The following is a 27,850-nucleotide window of genomic DNA, read 5'->3' on the forward strand; positions in this document are numbered from 1 at the left end:
CCCCTATCCTTCTACTGTACCCGGCGCCAATAAAAGGACAAAAGCACAGCTCACACAGAGAACAAGCATTTACAATGCAACGGTCTCAGCATTGTTAAAGTTAGAGCTATTGGCATTGCTCATGACAATGCCGTTTCTTTAAATGTTTTAAAAACAAAAACAAACAAAAATAATGTCATGAGCAATGCCAATAGCTCTAACTTTACCAATGCCGAGACCATTGCATTGTAAATGCTTGTTTAAAGAAGGACTCGAAACTGGTCTCCATCGGGCTCTGTTTTGTGCCCTGGCACAGGTGGTCCTTTTTTAGGTCTCGCCTACGCAGCGTAGGAGGACCTTTGCCGTTGGTCTGCTCTTTTTCGAAGCACATACTCTTGCTTGTGGTGGCATCCACCTTGCGGGAGCGCGCAGGGGTGTGCCACAAGCACTAATATGTGCTTCCAAAAAGAGCAGACTGCGCGCACACCACTCCCGGGCTCACCTCCTGCTACCCCCCCCCCTCTCACGCGCGCTCCCAGGACAGTACTGACGCAAGCACGAGTGTGCTTCATAACAGCTGCTCCGAGCGGCGGCGGTTTCTTCTGTTTGTTTTTTCTGACCTCCAAAGCAGTCTCCTGTCAGGAAGAGGCAATGGCTTTCCTTGTCCTCGGACGTGCTGTGGAGGTTTGTATTAATGTGGAATCTGGTTCATGTTAAACCTCCTTGCATTTTGCATTTCTTTTCGTTTGAAGCGTGGACATTTCACAAACTGCTAGCAATCTAGACATTTAAGTTGCCTTAGCTGGAATCCTCATCAGCCTCCAGTTAACCGATTGCCTTTTCTGAACCAAAACTGACACAGATGGCACGGGAATAGGCTGACTCGTCTTCCAAATGGCTTGTAATTTTGCTCCTGACAGCTCGCTCCCTTGCGCCCCTCCTCACTTTTCAAGCCTCCTCACCTGCTCGCCCCGTGGTAGGCCATCTGAAAGGACGTTTGTAACTGGGAAGTCACTGTTGAATGTAGCGGGAACGTGTGAAATGAAAGTGTGCGGAATTCTCTTCTGGTTAATAATTGCAGCCATCTGTCAGCCAGTGTGCCTAGTCTGCTGTAAAACCTTCCTCTCGCTCTTGAATGGCGAGCGAATATGGAGCAGAATGTTGGAGAGAGACAATGGCGTAAAATTGTCTGTGTGCCCAATAGTGCTGTTTAAAATACTGCTTCAGAGAAGTTTAGGACTATACAAGGAATGTGGAAATCTAAAACTTTCTTACTTTGAATTTGTTTCATTTGTATCGGACCAGGGAGTGTGTAGTGTCTCGTGTAACATTGCGAAGGCTACTATCGGCTCTTAATTGGGGGTACAGTAATTTGGAAGATTCAGCCAGTCATCATACAAATCAATTAAACGTTGCAAAATACCACAGCAAACATTGGATGTAAAGTACAGATGCACAGCAACCAGGTTTATGCGGGTTCTCGCTGTTGTCCCAGTGTAACTGCTGCCTGTTCGTACTAGAAAGAATGTTGTTTTCAGTGATCCCCTCGTCTTTTAGCCTGGAGTGTTATGGGTGCTCAACACTTAGTGGTCTACCCAGAACTAAGACCTATAGCACTGTTGTAGGACTCGTTTACTAGACCGCTTAAGCTTTGTTTGTGAGAAGAACAACCTCAAGAACAAGCATTGGCATAGTCAATAGACTCGCCTTTGGGACCTTATAAGTGTTTAGTTATCCAGCACAATATCCTTGGTGCAACAACATCAACTGTTGCATGGCTAAACACTTATAAGGTCCCAAAGGCGAGCCCTATTGGCTATGCCAATGCTTGTTATTAGTTGAAAATAAAAAAAAAGGCATACATTCAGAAATACATGCTATACAGAAAAAGTCCATGCAATACAAGACGCACCTGAGAATACACTTGATTACACATAGCAAATTGGTATGGCAGAGGCAGAGAAGTTAAACAGACGCGCAAGGTCACAACGGAGGGATGCATCCACAATATAATCAGAACAAATGTGATCAAGAGCATGAAAATAGCACTGTCAACTTTTTAAACATAAAGGTACTTCTCTTGCAAATTGTACTGACCTGATCATATTGATTCTGGTAGTGTTATGTCTATAAACTGGTGTGGATCTCCTCCTTGAGTCATGTGCATAATGTATTGACTATTGTGTGTATTTGAAGATGCCTAACACTCCTGTCTGATAAGCCTCAGGCTGCTCGACCACACTACCCCTTAGAGCATCCTGGGATTGCTAGAGCAAGCCCTTGTACACTCATGAGTGAACACCTGGGCTCTGTGCAAGGTTTACCACTTAATGGTATACCATATAAAGAGCCAGCTTCCTGCAATGTAGAATAACTTGAGCCAAACCAGAAGACTGCTACATGCTCATTCTTTATGCAGACAAATCAGTGGACCCCTCTTGGTTGGCGTCCTGGGCCTTGGCCCAGCTTGTCCATACCGAAGGCCGGCCCTGCTTGTAATCATTTATTGGTGCCTGAGCAGTCCGGTACACTTGTCTTTAGTGTCTGGAAGAAACCTTAAACTGTACCAGTTAGGTATTGTGCAGTTAGTTCCCAATCAGGGTTTTTTTTCTCCTCTGGGCTCTTTCACACTCTCCTTTCATTCCCTCAGAAGCTTCCCAGTCATACGCTGTAGGAAAGTAGGAGCTGCTTTTAGGGTTACCCCCAGTTTTTTCTTGGTGTTATGCTGTTTCTGACTAGTCTGACTGGGATATTGTTAATCAGGACCCCAGTCTCTGTGCTCTCTCCCCTAAATTGGCTATGGTAAGAACTTGGGTACCCCCCAGATTGGCTAATGGTGTACCCTTATAAGGCCCCAATATATAGGTACACCGGAGGTCTCCCATGGGCTGAAGCATGTATTATGCCACCCATGGGAGACCACTCAAAAGGTGACTCCAGACTTGCCATTGTAGCCTTGGAGTTTTCCCTATATCCGAGGTCACTACACTTAAAAACTGTCACCCCTAAGGCAGGCCTTTTTAATCCTGACGGTAGGGTGCTCTGTGCTAAGTGTGAGGGTGCCCCTGCATGAGCAGGGCACCCCTACAACCTTCGGAGTCCATTCTGCTGGGTTGTAAGTGCATCAGCCATTATGACGTATAGAGTGGTCATGCGTCATTACACGATGACCATCTCTAAACTGTCTGTAACCAACCCTGTCATGTTTGGTATCAAACATGCTGGAATCATACCCCCATAACGTAAACGGTGTGGGAGGTATGATTCCATGCACTGAAAAGCTCCTCCGGGAGGCCCTCAGTTCTCCTGGTACCAGTCTTCCAGAACCAGACAGCAAGTTAGGGCTGCTGCCGACCAGTGACGTGTTTCTGCCCTCCTGTTGCTGAGCCAAGCTCGAGCAGGGAAAAGCAAAACAATAGGTACACTGTCACAGGGAGGTATGACCCCCACCCAGATAGGATTTAGTATATTGGGGCAGGGTGGGGGCACTTGCCAGTGCCACTGAGACTACTTGAAGGGCACATTTGGTGCCCTTCTTGCATACTCCAGTCCAAACCAGTTCAGGGAGCTGTTGGCTTCCGCTCTGGCACGAAACTGGACAAAGGACATTGGAGTATCCTCCCCACTGTCCGGCCCCTCCTCTGGGAGGGACCCCTGAATAGTCCCAACCCTTTCCTTTGGGTACTTAAGGGCTTACCAGTGGGTGGGTCCCTAGATTAGTCGTGGGACAAGATTCAGATCAAGACACCACTTTATCTTCGACCGTCTGGGCACTCTGGACTTTGCTCTGGACACCGAGACTGCAACCGAGAAGATTCCTGCTGCCCCTGGTCTCATTGTTCTGCAAGTGTGCTGCAACGTCGGTACCTGTGCTCTATACAGGAATCTTCCAAGGCCTGTGGACATCCAAGACACCTGAAGGAATCTCCCTTGAAGAGAAGGAGTCACTTCCCTGCATCTGCAGGCACCGCAACCAAGCCGACTGGTCTGCTACTCCTTGGCTCCCACAGACGCTGACAGACTCATCAACCCAGGTGGTGGTTCTACAACTCCCTCGAGGCCTGCACTGTCTTCTCACCGAGTTTGAGGCCAGTATCCCTTGTCGGGACCGCAGGAACCAAACCCCTGTGCACTGCGTCGACTTGCCGTTGCCAAGGCTTGTTGGCTTTCTTCACCAGAGATCTTTGGACTCCAAGAAGCTCTAGTCTCAAATATTTCCTTCGACCAAGATCTTCGTTCTCACTGCATCTCTTGCACCGTCGGCCTGCATCCCTGGTGAGCTGCTTGAGGTCCTCTTGCGACTCCTGTGCCTCCGGGTCCTCTCAAGGGTCTTCTTTGGCTATAGTGTACTCCCATGATTGCTTGGGGCCTACTCCGACTCCCCTGCTTGTGGTGAATCACTTAGACCTTGCTGGTCCTAACTCTGCACCTTTTTCGCCTGACACATTGTTTGTGGTTGCCAGGGCTTGTTGGTACTCTCGACTGACACCGACCCTTCAGTTCTCGTCATCCGGTGTGAGGATGCTTGTGAACGGCTCCTGGTCTTCCACAATGTCTTCTGGTCCACATAGCTGCAGCTCCAAGGTCATTGACAACTCCCCTGCATCACCCGACATCAGTGGGCATTTGTCTCCCATGCCTCTTGGTCACTCCTGAGTGGCATAGACTCTGTGTCCTGTCTGCTGCAGGGACTTATCAACTTGAATCCACCTTTGGGTTCCACCGGACACTTTCCCCTTCTTCAACGGCGGGACCTTCCTGAAGTCCTCCATTGAGTTTGACAGTGGTTTCCGACTCCACTTCACACCTATGCACCTGGCTTCCCTGGTGCAGGTATCCTGGTTCTTAGGGTACCCACAGGTGGGGTGGCTTTCCAACCTTCGGTCTTTCACTGGGTTTCTTCAGGGTCCACTTGGAAGCAGACCCGGCTCCAGGAATTTTTGTTTGGGTGGGCCAAGGGTGCATTTGGATGGACCACTACTGGCTCGATTTGTCACTTGTATGTCTGGCCATGCCTGCTTCAGGGCCCTCCTTTATCTCACCTTAGTCTTACAAGGGCCCAGTAAAACGTATTTTCTTTTCAAATCTCTTTCTAAATGTTATCGCTCTCAAAAAGTGTTTTTTCGATGCCCTGTCCCTTTGATGGGAAGAGGAGGTTTCTGAGGTGGGAGCATAAGGCAAGTGATATTTCTCGGCCTTTCCCTCATGACCTCCTCGGATTCCCTCACTGCCACCCTCCACTAGCATCCCCCATCTCTCCGTAGCCTCCCCCATTGACCTCCTCCTTGGACTCCCTCACTGCCATCCTCCACAAGTGCCCCTCATCTCTCCGTAGACCCCCCTATTGACCTCCTTCTCGGACTCCCTCACTGCCACCCTCCTCCAGTGCCCCTCATCTCTCCATAGCCCCTCCCCTCATGACCTCCTCCTCAGACTCCCTCACTACCACCCTCCTTCAGTGCCCCTCATCTCTTCGTAGTCCCTCCTCCTATTGACCTTCTCCTCTGATTCCCTCACTACCACCCTCCACCAGTGCCCCTCATCTCTCTGTAGGTCCGCCTCCAATGACCTCCTTCATGGATTCCCTCTCTGCCACCCTCCTCCAGTGCCCCTCATCTCTCTGTAGCCCCTCCTCCTTATGACCTCCTCCTCGGATTCCCTCACTACCAACCTCCACCAGTACCCCTCATCTCTCCTTAGCCACTCTCTTATATGCATTTCATTTGTTGTATAGCGCTACTCATATCAGTGTAGGGTGTCACAGTACTTTACATCAAGCACACATTCTACAGAGACAATCAATCATGAAAGTACGTAAATCGGTCTACAGGGAATGTCACATAAGCAATGAGGATTACAAGTTATAGGAATCGCATGTCATCTATACTGGTGGGCAGTATATTTTGAGAGGGTATGGTCTGGAGAAGCATAAACTCAAGATTTAAAGCATACCACAGAGGTTAGGGGTTGGCTTTACTGATAAAAATGTATATCTGCGCAAACAAACTCTTTTTAGCAACATTAGAACAATGAAAGACTGGGGAAGTTCTAACTATATCACAACACAAAATAACTATACCACTCAGGTGTGCATGCAGCTCTTTGATGACAATTCATAGGTCACTGTCCTATGATAGGATTGTAACTTCAGAATTGCAAGTAAAACAAGAATCTCTGTGACAAAGGCAGTAACACACTGAGCTATCCACTTAAAATACAGTTTATCTGCATGTCAAAACTGCCTACAGACAAAGGATTGCTCTCCAGCAGGATCATTAATCACCAGAGTTATCTTGACATGTTTAATTGTAAATGAAGCATACACAAAGTATGTATCTTGCTGGACCTTCCCCGATTTTACAAAGAAGAACAAATCGCCACAGATTCTCTTAACTGCTCGGTTCCTCGTCACAAACCCATCTGGTAAGCAGCTGCAGGGACCAGGAAAGGTGAATCCGGATGAACAAACTTGTTTTTCTCCAGCGTGGAATTGAAAAGGAAATATCTACACAGCAGAAGGCTTAAGGTCACCCGGTGCCAAAGGAAGGATTTGTCCCCTTCCCATGCCCCTATTGTAACTGCACGAGTGGGCCGGGACACAGTCCACCTTTCTAAAAGGAGATGCGTAATTGGGGTTGCCTGTGAGAGAAAGCCCAGGCCAAATCACGCAACTCCTAGAACAGGAAGAAAAACAACGCTCGGAGGAACGTTTCAATGAAAGTGGCCATTTTCTACTGGCCTTCGTGCCTTTACTTCCAGGACCTGGCTCATGTTTGGGTGGGCCTGGCCCACCCGCTAGAACCAGGCCTGCTTGGAAGGGTCCTTCTTTAAAATTGCAACTGCAACTTACCCATTGACTCGAATTGAGTATGCGGTCGTGTTCCCACACTGCACACGGCCTTTGTGGGGTTCCTCTGGTGCTTCCTTGGGTCCCCAGCACTTCTGGATACAGTCTTGACTTGAGTCGCGATTTGCATACCTCTATTTTAGTATATGGTTTGGTCTTCCCCTGGGCGACCCCTGTGTATTCGTGCTACTTACCAAAGTATTACATGCATTGTGTTATTTCTCCGGGTAGGAGATAACCTTGTGTGTTAGTGAGTGTCTTATAATGAATACCTATTTTATAAATACACTGTGTGGTTCTTTTTCCCTTAACCTATGCCAATAAGATTAAGATCTGGTAAAACAAGCTGCTTTACACTTCTTCAGGACTAAGCCTGAAGGCTGCTCTCCACAGCTACCACTTGGAGAGCTTTCTAAGGTTGTCTAAGACCACTAAAATCACTATAAGGGTCGTCTGGATTAGTGCATGGTGCTACACTTAGATAAGTGAGCACCATATACTAAGCCGGCCTCCTACATGTTATAGCAGTCTTCCTCCACAGGGACAGCGAAGATCTCAAGGGATGCTGCTAGGGTTGGTGTAGCCACGGTCACCTGTTGAGCGACCTGCTAAAGCCATAGCTCCTGGGCAGGCCCGTGGTGCGCCTGGGCCCCCGCCAAAGTCATCGAGAAGGTCGTCAACCAGCAACTGGCCGCCTTCCTCGAGACGAACTGATCCCTCGACCCTTCGCAGTCCGGATTCCGAGCCAACCACAGCACCGAGACCGCCCTCATCGCGGCCACTGACGACATCCGAGCCCTGCTCGACAACGGTGAAACAGCGGCGCTAATCCTCCTAGACCTCTCCGCAGCATTTGACACTTTCTGCCACCGCACCCTAGTCCAACGCCACCGGCATCCAAGGGAAGGCTCTGGAATGGATCACCTCATACCTCGCCGGCAGAACACAGAGAGTACGCCTCCCTCCATTCCATTCGGAAGCCACCGAAGTCATCTGCGGCGTCCCGCAAGGATCATCTCTCAGCCCCACCCTCTTCAACGTCTACATGAAACCCCTCGCGGCCATCTTACGCCAACACAACCTCAACATCATCTCCTACGCCGATGACACCCAGCTGATCCTCTCCCTCACCAGAGACCCCGACACCGCCAAAGCCAGCCTACACGAAGGGATGAAAGACGTCGCCGAATGGATGAACATCAGCCGCCTGAAATTGAACACGGACAAGACAGAAGTGCTCATCCTCGGATCATCGCCCTCCGCATGGAACGACTCCTGGTGGCCCCCGGCCCTCGGCACCGCACCCAAACCAACGGACAACGCACGCAACTTGGGCTTCATCCTGGACTCCTCCCTATCGATGACCAGACAAGTCAACGCCGTCTCCTCATCATGCTTCCACACCCTCTGCATGCTCCGCAAGATCTTCCGATGGACCCCGACCGTAACCAGGAAGACGGTCACCCAGGCCCTCGTCACCAGCAAACTCGACTACGGAAACACCCTCTACGCTGGAACCACAGCCAAGCTTCAGAAAAGACTTCAGCGCATCCAGAACGCCTCCGCCCGACTCATCCTGGACGTCCCCCGACGCAGCCACATCTCGAACCACCTGAAAGACCTGCACTGGCTCCCTGTCAACAAGAGGATCACGTTCAGACTCCTCACCCACGCACACAATCCCTCCACGACCTGGGCCCAAGCTACCTCAACGACCGCCTGACCTTCTACACCCCGACCCGCCAGCTACGGTCTGCGAACCTCGCCCTCGCCGCCGTTCCTCGCATCCAGAGAGCCACCGCCGGAGGAAGATCCTTCTCCTACCTGGCAGCCAAAACGTGGAACTCCTTGCCCGTCCACCTGCGGCTGACCCAGGACCACCTGGCCTTCAGGAAACGGCTCAAGACCTGGCTGTTCGAGCAGTAGCAGACCTCCTCCCCCAGGCGCCTTGAGACCCTTCCGGGTGAGTAGCGCGCGGTAAAAATTCCATGATTGATTGATTGATTCCATGATTTCAGCTGTAGTAGGCAGACTCTGTTCGCCAGACCGAGAAAGAGCATTTCAAAGTGGGCGCGACTGGTGTGCAGCAATATGCGGCTGCACGTTTTCAGATTCATGTTCCGGGCTAGCGTTAATAGCTGCCACGTAGAAATCCAGGGCCTGGATACTGTGGGAGACACCAGTATTGGAAGTAACCTTCTGGACGAGTATAAAACCTGTGGCGTTTTAGCCCGTGTTTGGAGAGTGTACTTTAATGCACCGCTTGGCAATGCTTTCTCCAACAAGTTCTGGGCGGGATTATCTTGCAGGGTAAGCGTTTTTTCGGGTCCGATTGCCGTTCCTCCCTTGGCTTCGTCACCTGCATGTGCTAAATTCAGTAGGTATTTTGCCGCCCCGCGAGTCCTGCGTGTTTAGCAGGTAGCGTAGGAAGAAGAAAGGTTCATGTCCGAAGTTGGCTGCGGTGATGACTTGTGCATTAATGTCAATTCGTGGCCCGTTTTATACACGTGAATCGTTACCTGAAGTAGGGCGACTTTATTTTTGTCAAAAATGTTGATCGTTCATAACTCGTTTCGATTTCAACTTTCCACCTTTTAGAATGCCCCGGCTCCATTGATACATTCGTTCCGCTCGGTCTCTGCACATTGGCTCGCTCTGGTGATGCCAGGGCTTGTTGGCCTGTTTGCCACGTGAAAGGGCACACTCGGGTAACCTGACCTGACAGCAGGTTCCTGCTGGGTATTTGCTAGTGACTTTGGGCCAAGGTGTGCCTTTTGTTCTGCTGAGCACAATACATCGAGAAGCAAGAGCTATGTATTGCAGGCGCCATTTTCCCCGAAGCACTCTATTATTTAAGTATTGGCTCATCCGGGGCGGCGGCATCCAGCCGGGCCCTCCCATTACAGATAATGGGGAACCGTTCACTGCAGACGAGGGAGGTCGGTGGTCCACTTTGCAGGTCGTTGCAAGCTGGAGGCGGGGACCCGACCCCCCTCCTCTGGTATTTACAAGTGAAGGAGCGGCCTAATCCGACTGCGCTCAGATGGTGGGGCGGGGGGGATGATGTCCGAGAGTCCCCGGAGGTCCCAATTTACATCTCTTGAAGGGGAGACAGTCTGGTCTGGACTTGACAAAAGTCCTGGGGCTGCACCCTGCAGACACCCGGCGGGGCGAGGAAACCTCTGTATATTCCACACTTAACTTTAATGAACGCTCCCCGGGATACCCAGGCGCACTCACTCCCATTGCTGCCCTGACCACAGCACACAAGTTAACTGTTAAAGTGCCAGTACGCCTGTGGTCGGCCAATCATTTGGACACCCAGTGCTCATGTCCTCTGAACTTCAAAGAGTATCTGGATCACAGTATCAGTCAAGTTATGCATGACACGGGGATCTGCTCAATACATGGCCTAGCCTTCGTGCCATTACCACCCTCCAGCACCTCCACAAATGGGACAGACCAAGTATCAGGGGAGACTACACCTGCACCAGTGGAAGAAATGGGCCGCAGATTTTGCTGCACATTAACCCCTTCAGTGCCACGCCCTTTCCCCCTCCTGTGCCGGGCGTTGCACTAGTGGGTGGGGTTCATGACGAGATAGTCTTGTCATGGGCACAGCGCAACCGTGCTCCATGACGAGACTATCTCGTCATGGGCACTGAAGAGGTTAAGTTAAAATTGCAGTTGTCATTTTGAATCAAGATAACACAATACATACCAAGCCAGCGATCCGTGGGCTTGACCTGGTAAGCCCTTCCATCTGAACATTTGGCACCAGTTAAGGCTTTGCCACTGCTTCTCGGACGTGAATGAGAGGAGCCCTGTGAGTAGCTCGTTGTGCAATTCTTCTCTCTACTATCTCTCGTCCCTGTCGTTTGGCATCCCAAGGACCCTGGGGCGCTGGTTTAGCGACACAACTGTTAAATGTCCCAATTTTGACCTGTGTCGCACACTGATCTGTTTTATGTTGAGCTAGTCGCCACAGATTGGTTGCATGGCACTGGCTACTTTTGAACTGGCCAATCCATGGGCTGCTCCCTTTGTGGGCTCACCTTGACCTGCCATCCTGCTGGACCTTTCAAGTCCCTTCAGCTGGATCTTGGGCCCTCAGAAGAGTTGCACACAATCACCCATCCACCTCCCTTTTCTGCGGAGTGACCTCTTGGGGCTTAATAAGGTCCCAAGTAGGCGTTGCACACTGTTTGCTTCCTCAATTGTCAGTCAGCAAGTGTCTGATGGTGCAAACTGTGTGAAAGAGAAAACTGCTGTCAACACCCAGTGGTGGTGCCTCTATGTGGCTCCCTGCCATCACATCCGGTGGTGGTGGGAGTCAACAAGGAGACTGACTATGCCGCCTGTAGGCATACAGGAACTATTGCAAAAGTCCAGTCTGGTGCCTGGGAGGATTCAAGAGGAGATGAATCTGCAGTTATATAGAGCATCCACCAGAAGGAACAATACTGAATGTAACTAACTTACTCGCTACTTTTCCAAAACATGTAGTTCATGCTGATCTGTGTCCGTTTCTACCATAAACTCACTCCACACACCGCTCAGAGACTTACTGACTGTCCTTCGAGCATGTGTGGACAAAAGAGGCCAGTAGTCTAAAGTGATGGAGAACAATGTGCTGTTATATAATTTACTTGAAAAATTCATCATGTGAGTTGAAGTGGGTCAGCCTACAGAAAAGGGTAGCACTCTGCATTAGGAACAACCTTGTTTCAAAAAACCCCAACTTTGCAGATGAGAACTCAGTAGTATGGGGACACGTAGACCCAACAGTGATCACCCTCCTAAATTCAGAGTATGGACCTGAGGGTGAAGTCATGAAGGTCCACACTGGAGTGAATCTCCTCCTGCTAGATCATGTACCTTACCCATCGGACCACATGATCACTCTGCTGGCACAAAGATCTTATACTGTGTGCCTCATAGGTGTGTAGAAGGGTGGCTGTGGCACCTGCCATCCCCCTGTTATCTTTGTCCTTAAAGTCTGACTGTGTTTTAGGGCTGGAGAAACTCCATGTACTTCAAGGGGGTCCCATAAGGCCCTGAATTGGTGGCTATGCTGCCAGATTCAGACCCAAAAGACACTTACCCCAGTGTTACCATTCCTTAACCAAATCTGCAAGAATCTGGGACAAAGGTTCCATCTTTTTGTCCCTCGTGGAGTACTTTAAAGTAGACCATATATCAATAAGAAGTGTGTTAAGTGTGTTACAAAATTAAACTATACCACTATCTTTGACCCAGCAGCGCTTAGAGACAATTTGTTTTTTTGACTTTGCCCATTCAAGTTTCGTAACCCTTTTGCTTAGCTAATCAGTAGCTCACATTTGCTATAGGTATCTTGAGAGTGGCTCTCCAGGAGGAATTTTAACTTGTATTTTGTATGAAATGATCAGGTTGGTCGAATGCTAATAAACAACGAGCAATGCTTTCATTCTGTAGATGCTCCTTGCCTTGGGATGCTCTGCGAGAGCCATAGTAAAGAGGACTAACATTCCTGCTATAAATTTCCTCTTTCCCGATTATTAATAGGCACAGTTCACCATAACTTCAAAAGACCAATTTGGAACCTAGATTACCTCCTGTAACATGCCTGCACTATAAGTAAATTTAACACGGCCCTGTGCAAAATCTTCATGCTGCTGCTCCAATGGCTATTAAACCCATGAAACCTAAATCCACATCCTACCCATAGTTCTCCGATAAGCTTTGTGAAGAAAAACAGAAAGTTAGAACATTCCTGGAGTAAAAGCTACAACCCACGACATAAAGCCCCTTACTTGAACCATACCCACGACTAAAATAGTCTGGTTCGTAAATCAAAAAAAAGCTTATATTTTCAAAACAAACATAGGGTCCCCAACGTTGTGAACTCTAAATCAGCTAACTAACCCAGCGATTATCAAAGGAGACCCTACTACCTCACAAAAGTTAGCAAATTCCTTTGCTACACTTTTTTTGGGTAAAATAAAAACTATCTGAGCCAGACTCAAACACACCAGGACTGACGAGACCCCTGAGTTGAGAGTTTAATCCACCTTGCTCTCTACCTCAGTTCTCACTGCTCTCTTATGAGACAGGTGTCTTTATAATAAGCACCAGTAAACCTTTGGGGTCCCTCAATGAACCTTGTCCAGCTTCTGTTCTAAAAAGGTTTAAGAGCACTCTTGCCCCTGCTAACTCAACAATCAACAACTCCTCTTTCAAAGAGTGTGTCATATCCCTGTCCTTAAGGTGGCCACTCTTTGTCCTGCTAAAATCAACCAACCCTTGACCACAAGGACCTAGCAAATTGCAGGTCGATTTCTCTTCTCTCTTACCTTTCAAGACAAATGGAAAAAGCAGTTACTTTCATCCAGGATAGCCCTGAAATTAGCCTTAACCCGAGCTTGTTTTAGGCCGGGTTTCTCCACAGAACTGGTCATCACCTCGGCCATGGATGTCCTCATAGCAGATGTTGATGGGTCAAAAGTAGTTGTACTCCTAGATCCATCAGTGGCATTTAGTACCATAGATCATCCCACCTTGATCACCAGACTTAAGTCAATTGGAACCCATGACAAACAACTGAATTTGATTACCTCCTACCTCACAGAGAGATCCCAAAAGGTCCATCTGGACAAATTTGTCTCGTCCTTCTAACTTTCATCTTCTTATGGTGCACCATCAGTGCTATGCCTTGCCCCCTTTTCATTTTAATCCCCATCTACTGTCCTTGGTGAAAAGTCTGCAGCAACTAGGCATCATGCCATACCTCTATGCTGATGATACACAGCTGATTTTTAACCTACATGATAAGGCTGGTCCAGGTATGTGGAATTTTATAAAAATCTACCTGTCCACGGGGCGGAATGCTTCGTAAATCTACTTGTCCTGTTAAAAAAACAAAAAACACTTGTCCTTTTGGTACTATGCAGTGTGGTGACAAAATTATGACAGCATGATCGTTATATCAGACCTCTCATAATAGCGTCTCCGATTATATCAAAAGACTCTTATCATGGTTTAGATTTTATTAGAACATTGGAATGTTGGGCGCTCCATTGAAGACAATGGAGTGCTCCAGGCTTTTAGTGACTGGTAAGAGCCTGGAGCTCCAACATTCCAATGTTTGTCATTCACAGGTGTTGCTTTGAACAAAGGCCTCATGGAGCCCAAGGGATTTAAATCCCCTCAGTCTCACTTAGGCCTTTGTTTCATTTGTTAGAACATTCTGCCCTCTTGTGTCGGAATGTTCTAATAAAAAAAAATACTTGTCCATTGTAATTACATCAAGGTTGCCTAACACGGGGGTTGGAGGGAGTGACTACCGCGACGAGAACAGCCTGATGGAGGGAAACCATGCCTTCCAATCGCCAAATGTACACAAACTACCAGAGAGGGAGAAGAGACTGCTACTACTGAAGAGGGAACAATGGGTCAACGCGAGGACAACGGACGATTGCTCTCACCCCCAAGTTATGGTACCGGGGAAGGGTACTAAGCGCTCTGCACTGTTGGGGTGGCGGGTAGTTAAGGGTCCGTCAAGCAGGGAGGCGGGCGGGAGGTATGGGGTTGTTCAGTATTGGAAGTTGTTGGTTATTAATTTCTTAAGGGCACTGGCTACAATGTGGTCTATCTGTGTTGGTTACAGAAAGTACAGACGATTTACAGCACTGACTGCATGCTTTCAATATGACCGGAATAATGGTGCAGGATCACTCAAGGGCTGAGTCAATAACGTCCCCTGTGTGCCCAGTTGCTCCTTTATCATTGGTTACATGGAATGTTCGGGGGCTAGGAGACCAGATTAAAAGAGGTCTAGTTTTACAGTATTTGAAGCGGTGTGCGCCAGCGATAGCCCTCTTACAGGAAACACACTTAACCGGAACGACCTGTAGAGCGCTGGACCGGTTTGGTTTTAAAATGATTGTGCACTCTGAGTTTTCTTCCGATTCACGGGGAGTGGGTATCCTGGTAAGAAAGCAGTTCCTGCTGATCATTAGCCAAAAATGGACAGATGACCAGGGCCGCTTTGCGGCAATAGCATGTCAGTGGGAGGGAAGATCCTTTAATGTGGTGTCAGCACTCCATGCAGTGACCCTCCCAGCACTCAGTAAGTTTCTGCTCGCTCTCCCAGAGGGAGAACTGATAATTGGGGAGACCTAAACGCCGCAATCAATGGGACTCTTGACTGACATCCTCCCAAACCTCCCACCGGCGGGTTGTCTCGCATAGAGAGTTTTATAGAAGCCCTTGGTCTCCTGGATGCCTGGAGATGCCGTCACCCCATGACACGACAGTTCACTTATCAATCGGGAGCACACAATAGCCTGTCAAGGATAGATTACTTCTTGACGTCAGCGGACAGCTTACAGAATGTAGTGGACATAGAGATCAGACCCAGAGGGATATCAGTTCACTCCCCAGTGTTACTAACATACACGTGCCATTGCATGGTCAGACGACGCATTTACCCCATACGCCCAGGATATTTGAATAATCCCAAAATCCTTAAAAACCTCAGCAGTACAACAGCACCATTTTAAAGAAAATTTAATGTCAGTCCCATCTTCAGTCACCCTCTGGGAGGCATATAAAACTGTTATTCGTGGGCAAGCCACTACATCCATAATAGGTTATAAACGCGAGAAGCGACAGGAGTTATGTGACATAGAATAGAGTTTGCATCAGGCTGAGGACCGTCATACACAGCACCCGACGCTAGAAACGTCCCAGTCCCTACGTATTAAGCAGCAAGAATACAGGGAATATTTAAAAGAGATGGCAAAGTCCAAATTGAAGAATACACAACATAAGATATATGAAATTGGGGATAAGACAGGTAAGCTCTTGGCCTGGCTCGACAAAAAAGAACGAGCAAGGAACTGGATAGCACGGATAAAAACTCGAGGGGGGGTAATGGTCTCAGACCCTCAAGACATTGTAAACGGACTGGCCGGGTACTTTGCCCAGGTCTACATATCTTCGTCGAAAAACACGGTTGAGGAGGCACAAGCCTATCTCAAAGACATCAAAATGCCCACATTAACACCAGAGGCGACCAGCACGTTCGAAGCTGACCTCACGACGGAAGAACTACAATTAGCAATTGAGTCTCTGCAGACGGGGAAGGCGATAGGGCCTAATGGCATACCAATCGAGCATTATAAAAGGATGGCGGGAACACTCTCCCCCCACCTGTTAAAAATTTATATTGAAAGTGTAGACGCGGGAGAGCTCCCGCGGGACCAAAGAACGGCCACCATAGTGGTTATTCCTAAACCTGGGAAACCTCCTGAGGAATACACCTCATATCGCCCAATATCATTGATTAATGCTGAAGCTAAAATACTCGCCAAACTTTTGGCGACTCGATTATCCCCTCACATGATGGCCCTAATACACCCAGATCAATCGGGATTTATGCCAGGTCGTAACACTGCTCTTAACCTGAGGCGCCTGCATGGGGTGATAGCCCGTATACCCTATATCCAAGAATCAGCTGTTATTCTATCGTTGGATGCCCGTATGGCGTTTGATATGGTGGAATGGCCCTTCCTATTTGCGGTCCTTCGGCATCTAGGCTTTGGTCCTAAATTCTGTGCATGGGTACACCTGTTATACTCGAAACCATTGGCACATGTCACCGCCAATGGTCACATGTCAGAGGACTTCCAGCTGGGACGCGGTACTCTCCAGGGGTCCCCCTTGTTATTTGCCCTTGTGATGGAGCCGCTGGCAGCATTGATCAGGTGGGAACCGACCATCAGGGGACTCAAATGGGCGGTGGGATGGGAGGACCGTATCTCCTTGTATGCAGATGACGTTTTGCTATACCTGACCTCCCCCAGGCGTTCCATTCTGGTGCTACTGAACGTCTGTGAAAATTACGGGAGAGTATCTGGCTATACTATTAACTGGTCTAAATCGGTTTTGTTTGTACTGTCTGGTCCGACACCGCATCTTCCTACAGAGTGCGATCTCCTAGTCACGACAGGGAGCTTCAAGTATTTGGGTATCTATGTGACGCCTAGGTCTGAAGAATTCTTTAAAAAAAATCTAATGCCCCCCCCCCCCCACCCCCCCCCCCCCACCCCACCCCCCCAGGCCGACTAAAACAGGACGCAACGCACTGGCATACATTGCCATTGACGCTGCTTGGGAAGGCAGCGCTCTTTAAACTGATGGCGCTCCCACGGTTTCTCTATGCCTTAGAAAACCCTCAGTTTCTGGTACCGGCGAGCTATTTTAAAATGATAGCGACTGAGGTATCTAGTTTACTATGGGGAAACAAGCCAGTGCGTATTGCAATGGACAAACTGGTTAAGAGCTGGTATGATGGGGGTATAGCACTCCCCAACGTACAACTGTACTACTGGGCAGCGCAGTTGAAAATCATCAATCCATGGATTCACGCCCCACAAACCGACCCTGCGTTTCAGGCGGACAGATATGTGATAGGAGATGGAGGCGTCATGGCGGCCTTATGCAATAAAAAACTATCTAACCCACTGATTGGCCCGACGGCACACAAAGTGGGCATATGGTACTCGGCACATAAACTGGGATGGCAGGGGGCTATCACACAACTTACTCCACTCTGGGATACACAGCGGCTGGGAAGACTCAGAAATAGCAAGGGATTCAATAACTGGGATGCAATAAGAATTTCAACGGTAGGCGACCTATGGGTTAAGGGCGGGGTGATCACGTTTGAGCGCCTACAGGACCAATACCAACTAGCACCCTCTGAACGATTTAGGTACATGCAGATTAAACATGCATTACAGGCGGTTATACCGCCAAACACCGCATTGCCGGAGGCATCTCCCTTAGAGGATAGGCTTTTAACTGACTACATGACGAAAAAGGCCACCTCTTTTACTTATCGTAAATTAATTAATAACCTACCGGACCCAACGCAGGCACTGAAGGACAAATGGTCCGCGGACCTAGGGGAACTCGATGACAGACTGGCAGACGGCACTCTTATCACTGCGGGAGGTTGCAATACCCTCGAGAGTAAGACTAATACAACTAAAGATACTACACTGTGTATACTACACTAGATTAACCCTACATAAAATAGGGAATGCCCCCCCATCTGTATTGCCTGAGGGAATGTGGGGAGGAGGGTACGTTTTACCGCACTATATGGCAGTGTCCGAAGATCATGACATATTGGGTGGCAGTGATGAGGACCATATCACAGACGGCAGAGGTGTCGGTGGTACCAAAGTCTAAAAGATGTTTGTTAAATATATGGGAACCCAATGATTTAAATCACCCAGCACAGGATTGGGCGACTTTGGGTATGATGGTCGCCAAGCGAAACATAGCTAGACTGTGGGGCTCCAGATGCTTACCAACGATTAATGACTGGTGTGTGGACATGGACGAAGCCATGGTGGCAGAGAAGACTGCGTATGTTAACCGTGGCTGTCCCCAGAAATGGGGGAAAGTGTGGGGAGCCTGGAACAAATACAGGGGCTTTATCTGTGTACCACCGGAGTTACCGAATGAGGAAATCTTGAGCTGAAAAGGGGAGGAGATGCAGCAGCGTGGACGGGTTAACAGGTGTGATCCATCAAGTAATCGCTGTAACAGTGATATGTACAATGGCAAAAGAAACTGTACCAACCAACTACATTATGTGTTCATTTGTATGACTCTGTTATGCCCTAACTTTAATAAAAAAAGTTTAAAAAAATAATAAATACTTGTGGGTATAGCTGCGCACACCTATCTGTGTGTAAACTCTGTAATCTTGTTGTGTTCTCTGTATATAACAATGTGGCGTGCTGGGTAGGAAAGAGGTTGCCAGCCTCTGTATGAACTAAATGTAGAATGCAAGTATGACTGTTCATTTGCCCGTCCCCGCACAGCCTGGGGTGCAAATGCTCCTGTTAGGCATTCAAGGAGGAAATTAATCTGTACATTCAACAAATATAATTGCTTTTTTAACTTCAAGACCAACCCACAAAAGATTTTTTTTTTAACGTCCCGTGCTCATTGGTGTTCAAATTTAGAAAAATACCCTTCACCAACAAAAGTGAATCAGTGGCAACCTACTGCCTACTTCTCCCCAAGCAGCTAAAAAATTAAACTAAATCAACAACACTTACTTGTATACGACCACTGATTCAAGAAGACGGTACGGTGAGCACACAGCTTCAGCATAAGATACCAGTCTGTTCTTATGACTATATAGTTGTCCACTTCTATGGAACACGGTTGTGATTGGGATGATCATGCCATTATTTCATGTTTACAGAGAATCGTCTGACATATTCATTTTGCGTGATACGTGTTGCATGCATCAGTGGTGGTGAACAAGTAAGTGCTGTTGTTTTATGTAGAATTCCCCTGACAAAGCAATAGGATTACCCCAAAATGCATTGGGAAAATCATCACCAAAGTCTATTGTTATTTTGAATATTTTGTATAGGATGTTTTGTAATTATTTCGCATTTTGTTTACATAGAAACGTTCAATAACAGGATGATGATAAAAAGATACCTGTTATAAAAAAGAGAAATTAATTCAGAGAATGTGTGAATAGTATGTTTAGAAATTTTGGAACATCATTGTGTCTAAAAATAATAGTGAATTTGAGCAAATATATTTGCACCCCTGGCTGTGCGGGGATGGGCAAGTGAACTGTCATACTTGCATTCTGCAGAATGTTCTAATAGTCTTATAGCTCTCCATAGCTGGGCTATACCGGCCATTAATGACCCGCTCCTTTGTTAAAGGCTCTTGCCTCCGGCTCAGGCCTTTTAACACTGGAGTGGGCCTTTAATGGCAGGTATAGCCCACTACAGCGGGCTATAAGGCTATAGTAATATCCTGATTTTATGGAAAGTGTACTTGAGAATTCGCTGCAGAATGTTTCATTAGCTAATGTAAGTGTGCATGTTAAATCATGTGAAAATGCAATTCACACATTTTTTTTTTCTACAGTTTCAGGCTGAATTCTGTAATTTTTTTATATAGATCTATTATGGGCTTTCAGCCAGCCCCCTCCATCTAGGGTTTGTTGTATCATTCACATTTTGCTTCCGCCTACTACAACTTGGGGCAATGCGTTGGCCTGCTTCAGCAATTGTCTGTCCTCAGTGTGAGTGATGGCATTCTGCTCTTTTGCAAGGCGCGCACATCTCTACACACAAATTAGTTCTCTTCAGTGCCATAGCAATGTGTGCTTGTTAGGATCAAAAAATGTGTTTGCTCTTAGTTTTTTCTAAATGGAAATGTTGGTGAGGGCAGTGAATCGCTAACAAAGTTTTACAAGAACCGTGTCCAAATAAAATACAGTTTGATGAAATCAAAACTGGCAATCTATGCCAAACCTATTGGCTTTGCTAATGCTTCTTCTTTTTTTTTTTTTGCATGTTTCCCATTACCTTGCTGATATTGGTTTTACTCTGATGAATCCAAATATTTCCTGTAAAGATTAAAATAGAAAATCAAACAGGGTTTACTAAATGATGCTTCAAATAAATGGTACCTTCCTTTGCACAATAGTTTAGCAAAACATTTTTTCCCAGGCTCATATTTTTTGTGTTTACAATTTGTGTTTGAAAGGAAACTAAACTGCAAGCTTCTGCAACCTGTTTAAATCTTATCAGCGAACATACTAGGAGCACTATCAGTAACTTCAATTTGTTATACTTTGTTTGACCACATTTTTCTACTGGAACCACTGTCAGAAATGCAAGCCAAGCTCACAGCATCTCTTTAGAGAGCTCACCCTAATAATAAAGTCTTTGCAGGAATGAACCACATTTTACAGTTTTAAACAGCTTATATATATATATATATATATATGGATACAATCCTCCTCTTAGTTGCAGACAATGCTCTTTCACAGATTCATAATGTGGTGCTGTAAACTGGCAGACACAGGGCTTGTGCGGCAAGGTGGGCCTGCTTGTCCAGTGGACAAAGTAAACATGAAAACTTGTTGTTCTTGACCCTATAAAATGTGTCCTGGGCATCCTCCACTTGTGGAGTCAACTCTGTCATACCAACCATTGTGCACTGGATTGAAGTTAACTTTCTAAAATGTAATTAGTAAATGTCAACAATCCTCCTAGTACATAATAAAGTGAATCTCTGGAACTTCAAACACTGGCCCTCTTAAGTTTGGCCAGTGTCCAAATCTGGTAGAGAAAGTCCAGAAAGTTAGAATCATCCTAGACTCAAAGTTCAGTCTTCAGCCCCGGGTTTCAAAGTTATCCGTGCACGTGTCTTCCAAATCAGATTATTAAAGAGGATGATGCCTTTTCTATTTTATCCTCGAAGATTACAGTGACTAATGCTTTCATACAGTCACGGTTGGACTACCTGTAGGAAGCTGTCTCTCTATATAGCGCATTAAAATGAAGTACACTGTGCAGAGAGTCCATGTGAGTCCTCAGTTGGTATACAGACACAAAAGTAGATAATACTAATGCTCTATTTGTGGTAGTGTGGGCGTGGAGTTAGGCTTGTCAGAGGGTAGTCCTAACCATTTGTTGTACTTACAGAGGCAATAAATAAGACACACACTGAAGAATAAATATGAGACCAATTTGCAAAAATAACTAAATTAATTTTCAAGAACTAGGACTTCATTAACAGGTAACTACTTTCTTAGTTATGATTTTTCTAATTTCGGAAAATAGCTTCCTGTTGTGTGCAGTTACGCACACAAAGTCTATGGAGAGAAACGTTAACATGCATATAAAGTCATAGTCGGGTCTAGGGTTTCACCTTCGAGGTTTAGGGTAGCAGCAGGACAAGGTCCAGTATTCCACCAGCGGATTGTTGGGAGCGTCACGGATTCGGCCGGTAGCCGGGTGCTGAGGTTGTTGGTAGCTGGTGCGCTTCGAAAATGGGGGCGAGCCCAAAACAGGCTGCACAAGGAGACTTACAGGTTGGTCAGGGGGGCCCCACACTAGTGATCGGATCACAAGGGCTTCTCAACCACAGGAGTACAGCTGGTTTGTCGGTACCCAGGCCGGACAGGCTGGGTGCATAGGAGATATGTCAGCTGAGCTCTGTGCGTCAAGATGGTCTTTGCAGTCAGGTGCTGGCAGGTTGCAGCATGGATTTTCTAGACAGCTGGGCCACTCACAAAGTGGGCCTCAGGGGTCTCAATGTCCTTCGATGGGTGCTTATTTCCTGGGCAGTTGGAGTCTTGATTGGACTCTTTGTCTGTGTCTGTTGCAGGTGGTCTGGTACCTCTGGTAGGTCCTGGTGCCCTTTCACTTAATGGGGGGACGGATCTGACCCTCCGGGGCTGGTGTACCTCTTCTTGCATGGGTGCTGCGTTGGATTCGCAAATTGGTAAACATGCAGGTTCGGTGCCTTCGGACTGTAGGGGAGTAGTTCCTCTACTCTAAGGGAGTTCTCTGGCAATTGGCGAAGGGCCAGACGTGCTCTGGGGTTCTTGGAAGCCTCACAGCAACAGGACGAGACAGCACACCATCATGGTCCTTGAGGCAGCAGGCACTCTGTTCTCTGGTCAGCTCTTCCTTGTCCGTTGTCTTCTTAGGTCTGTAGAATCTAAATTTCAGGGTCCAGGGGGTGCCACCCAATTTCTTAACTTAGGGGCATTACAGGGGGATAAGGGTAGTAGCCAATGGGCTACTTAGCGTTGGTGTTTACACCCTCCATGTGACCACTTCCTTTGTGGAGTGGGCACAGTCCTGACACTACATGGCTAATTACCTCTCAAAACAAGATGGAGGTAGTGGGCCCCACATCATCTGCCCCCCCCCCCCCTCCTCCTTATGGGTGGTGCTGGCCGAATTTGGACCCACCTCTTGATTTAGCAAATGTTTCTGCCTGGCCTCCCGCCAAATGTGGATTAGGACTGGGAGATGTCATCGTCCACTATCTGGTCATGCCTGGGTTGCATTTCAAAGGCAGAATCGCCTTTGACGATTCCCACCTTGGAATACCATTCTGGCCTGGAGGAGGTGTGAAGAATCTCCGCCCAGAGCTAGATTTGTTCCTAGCCTCTGAGAGGGCAGGCTCTCATCCCATGAGGTCAGCAACATGCTTGATAGTGGCAGGCCGGCTAAGCATAGTCCGAGACCACACCAGTGTTTGGTAGGTTTTCAGGGGACCCTATAGGGTGTCCCCTGTATGCATTTATTCATAAAGTAAACACTGGCATCCGTGTGGATTTATTAAGACCAGATGTTTGGCATCAAACATCCCTTGGTACAGTGAAGCCATCATGGTGCAGGGGAACTCGTATGAGGGGTGTCCAGCCTATGTACTTCCTATGGTTTTTCTGTGCACTTACAATATCCAAGAATGGACTTGGATATTGTAGGCTCATATCTGCTCATGCATGTGTGTCCACACATGGGATATAGTGCAGCCTGCCTTAGGACTGTAAGCCCTGCAGTAGGGGTGGCATACCTATACCTCATGCAGTGTCTATGGGCATGGCACACAAGATGTGTGCCATGTTGACTCTTCAGTTTTCTCTGCACAAAGACGCGCAGCCTGCAGTGGCAGTTTGCATTGTCTTGGTGTGGGGTCCTTAGGGTGCCACAATGTGTGCTGCAGCTCTAGTGAACCCTCTCCGGTCCCAATACCCCTGGCACCAGAGGTACCATTTACTTGGGACTTATAGGGGTTGCTGAAGTTGTGGCAATAGTGGTACAATTTTGGGAAAGAGCTCAGGCACTGAGAACCTGGTTAGCAGGGTCCCAGTGCACTTTCAGTCGAAATCACATCATATCCAGGCAATAAGTGGGGGCTAACCATGTCAAAAGAGGTACTTTTCTACAGGACCAAACCTCTGCTTCCCTCAGTCTTACTCTAAAGGAACTTAACCAGTTAAAAAAAAAATCAGAACTCCATAGTGAAGCAGTCTTCAACCTGAAGCAGTTTGAGCCAGTCTCTCAACATCTCACAATACTGTATTGATTTCTTATCAAGAAACCGATTCCTTTAGGTTCTGTGTCATCACCCACAGAATCTTCTCTGGCAGAGCAATCTTACTAGTTTAAAAAGTACATACCCAGCAGTCCGCTTAGATCTGGCAACAAGGCTACGCCAGTCATCCCATCACATGCACATTTCAGGTGGCGTGGGAGAGCCTTTACAGTCTGTGGAGCATTGCTTTGGAGCAGTCGTTTTCTTGAGTCAGGCTTTAACAGACTTATTAAAATTCATAAAATCTCAGAAAATGTGGCTTTTAACGAATAGTATTATCATTGAGGGTACAAACTTGTAATGTATTTAGCTCCTCTTCTCCAACAGAGAGGGATCAACAAGAGACTCCTTTGTTTGAATGATAGCTAAGCTGTATACATGTGTCTGTATAACATAACATTGTCCTATGAATGACAGGGACTACGCACAGCACATAGTCCAAAAAACAAAAACATAGAAATGAAAACTCCCCTTCTGACATAATGTGCAGCTAAGTCTTCACTTTAACCGGAAATCCATTCCGTTTTGCCTCCACGTGCTCTAATACAAACTTTTAAGCATATCAAAAAGGGTACTTTAGAAAGTGGTTGGATTCTCCACTGCATATCCTCTCTACATCAGGTGCTGCCTGCCTCCTACCTTATGTTAAGGAATCCTGTCAGATTCTCAGTCCTGTATGGAAATCTGCCATAGCGCAAAGCCACTGTCCCCAAAATACAGCAGCATTGAGCTTGGTAAAGAACAGATTCAGAATTGCTCGTCCTTCCAGAGTGCTGGATCTGCTGAACACAGAACAATAGTGCTAATACACCATCAGCACTATTTCCTGGAAATAACCAGCTCATTTAAACACAACAGATAGATCAACCCATACAACAGAAACTAACAACAGAATTGAACAAAGATTTGGAGATGAATGAAAAATTTCCTAGCTATTGTAGCGGAAAGTTTCAATTCTATTAAGGACTCGGAGGCGAGGATTATGCCTTCTTTCTTCACTTTATTAACATAGCAGCGTTGAAAGAAACTAACAAAGACTACGTTTCCCATGAACCATAGGGAAAAAAGTAGTCAATCACAATGTGTTAACATCCAATCAAAAAGAGTCAACATCCAATCAGGGCATCTCAGGATCCATATAGTCCTTTGTTAGTGTCCTGTCCTCCTCTTTCGGACCGCGAAGACAGCCCAATCATCTTCTTCAGGAATCCTGTTTGTGGGTATCGGGACCTGCAACAAACGAGGAGGTATTACCAGAGGAAACAACAAACCTAGGTATCAATCAATATTGGAGAAAAATACAGAAACAGTTGTCATGTTCAACAAACTATGAGAACAACAGATCCTCAACATCTTCCCACTTGAGGATGATGGAAAAATACATACTTACTGCAGTACGGGGAGGGATCTCCTCCAGGAGCCTAGGGCGGGATAATCCTCGCCTCCGAGTCCTTAATAGAATTGAAACTTTCCGTTACGATAGCTAGGAAATTTTTCATTCTATGTCAGGACTGGAGGCGAGGATTATGCTTGTTTAAAGCTTGCCCACAACCAAATGAGCCATATTGAGTATTGGCTTGAAATAAAAACGCTTGAAGGTGGAATCTGAGGACCAATCCGCCGCATTGAGGATATCCTCTAAGCGGGCACCCAAGCCAAAAGCCTTAGACGCCATGGCCCCTCTTGCAGAATGCGCCCCAAAGTGGCGCAGACTGATGCCCGCTTCTTGCATCACCCAACGAACCCATCTGGCAATGGTGGGTGAAGAAACCGCCTTGAAGGGCTTCCGGAGCGCAATGAGGAGTTGGCGTCCTCCCGGAGGGCGGTATTCCTCCGTCATCTCTTCGTACGCTTTGAGGCAGCGAACCACACAAATCTTCGGACAGTCAGGAAACTCTGGATAAGAGATGACTCTCGTGTGGCACTTAGTACGGCGTAGAAGGGTAAACGTAACCCCATCCGGAGTGAACATCCGACTAGAAATATCCAGGGCTCGCACATCAGACACCCGACGGCAAGGCACAAGAGCATTGCGAGCTTTGCCGACAAGGGATCGGGCCTCCAGCTGAAAAACCTCGGGAGTTCGTGGTCTAGTCTGGATGCAAATAGGTCCACCGTGAAAGGACCCCAAAGGTCATTGAGAGACGCAAAGACTGACTGGTCCAGCATCCAGACACTGGAATCGCGAAAGTGGCGTGACTGGAAATCCGCTTCCACATTGTCGCGGCCCGGCAGGTACTCCGCCGTGACTGAAAACTGGCTGTCTAGGCAATATTGCCAGAAGCTCGCCGCTAGGTCCGAGAGAGCCTTCGATTTGGTGCCCCCTAGATGATTTATGTAACGGACTGCTGAAACGTTGTCCATTTTCAGGAGTACACACGACTGCACTGAATCTCTCGTCCAACACCGCACGGCGAATGAGCCTGGCAGGAGCTCGAGACAGTTTATATGTAACCTCTGTTCTTCGGGAGACCACAAACCTCCCGTGGAGAGGTCTACGCACCGTGCGCCCCAACCTAGCCTCCTGGCGTCCGATTCGATAACCAGATCCGGAACCGACCCGAAGATCGCTCTTCCGTTCCATGCCTCCATATGGGCTAACCACCATTGGATATCGCTCCGCTCTTCGTCGGACAAGGCGACCTTGTAGGAGTATGGATACCCTTTCCGAAGAAAATATGCCTTGAGGCGTTGGAGGGCCCTGTAGTGAAGCGGACCCGGAAAAATGGCTTGAATAGAAGCGGACAGGAGCCCCACTACCCGAGGTAACTGGCGTAGGCACACTTACTGCTTGTCCAGAACCCGTCTCAACTCGTGGCGAATTTTTGCAACCTTTCTGGCTGGTAGACTTAGAGTGGAGGAGATGGAGTCGATGACGAATCCCAAGAATGTAACGGACTGAGCCGGTTGTCAAAGGGACTTTTTCCTGTTGATCACAAAGCCGAGATCTTGGAGCAACGTCACTGTCATCTGAAGTTAATCTGTCAACAAACGGGGACAGGATGCCATCAGGAGGAGGTCGTCTAGATAAACAATCAATCTGATGCCTCGAGCTCTCAGAAATTCCACCACCGGCTTGAGCACCTTGGTGAAGCACCAGGGCGCTGAAGAGAGTCCGAAAGGGAGAGAAGTGAACTCATAAACCCGATGACGCCAGTCAAACTGCAGAAAACGGCGATGCGGTTGAAAAATTGGGATCACTAGATGGGTGTCTTTCAGGTCCAAGCGGACCATCCAATCCTGAGGGCGGAGGACATCTCGAAGGAGGTGAATCCCCTCCATTTTGAAATGGCGGTAAACCAACCATCCGTTGAACTCGCTTAAATTTATGACAGGTCTCTTGCCTCCGTCGGTCTTGTCGACCAAAAAGATGTTGCTGAGAAAACCGCGCGGGTGGAGAGAAGTAAGCGAGATGGCGCCTTTGTGGAGAAGGGAAGCCACTTCTTCGTCCACAAGGGCTGCATCGTGTGTTGAAAAATGAATGGGACGTGGAGGAACGTGTTGCACTGGATCCCCTAAGAATTCTATATGGAACCCTCTCACTGTCTGAAGCACCCATGCGTTGTGCGTGACGGTCAACCATGCCTTGTAACAGCTGGCCAGTCGCCCTCCTATGTTTTGTGGGGAAAAAGGGGGAACACTCACTGGAGTTTGCGTTGGACACTCCTCCCCTGAAGCCTCTGCCTTTTCCCCGGCGTCCTCTCGTGGGGTGGAAGTTTCCAAATTTGGACTGATCTTGATATTGTCTGGGGCCTCTTTGATTGGCTTGGTGATTCTGCCGACCGGTCGAGCGGCCCCTACCTCGACCGGCACCTTGAAAAACACGGGGAAACACTTTTTTAATCGTGGACTGGGCCCTGTCTAATGAAGTGAAGGCATTGACAAATTTACCCAACTCCTTCATGAAGGGTTCACCAAACAAACCCCCTTGGGCAATGGCACCCTCCTCTGAATCCGCCAGGTCTCCGAGTTTCGGGTCAATTTTGATAAGGAGGGACCTGCGGCCTTCTGTGGAAAGGGCGCAGTTAGCGTTGCCCAAAAATATAACCACACGCTGAGCCCAGTCGGATAGCGTCTCAGGGGAAG

At 47.7% G+C, this 27,850-nt stretch overlaps 1 protein-coding gene across 7 annotated transcripts in view; it reads left to right on the top strand.

The window, feature by feature from the left end:
• The window catches only part of DHX38 (DEAH-box helicase 38), a 1,013,803-nt gene that overhangs the window by 206,106 nt on the left and 779,847 nt on the right, over window positions 1-27,850 (top strand). The gene's annotated exons all lie outside the window — the stretch shown is intronic.

The sequence above is a fragment of the Triturus cristatus genome, chromosome 12 (assembly GCF_964204655.1).
Source record: "Triturus cristatus chromosome 12, aTriCri1.1, whole genome shotgun sequence".
Lineage (NCBI taxonomy): Eukaryota > Metazoa > Chordata > Amphibia > Caudata > Salamandridae > Triturus > Triturus cristatus.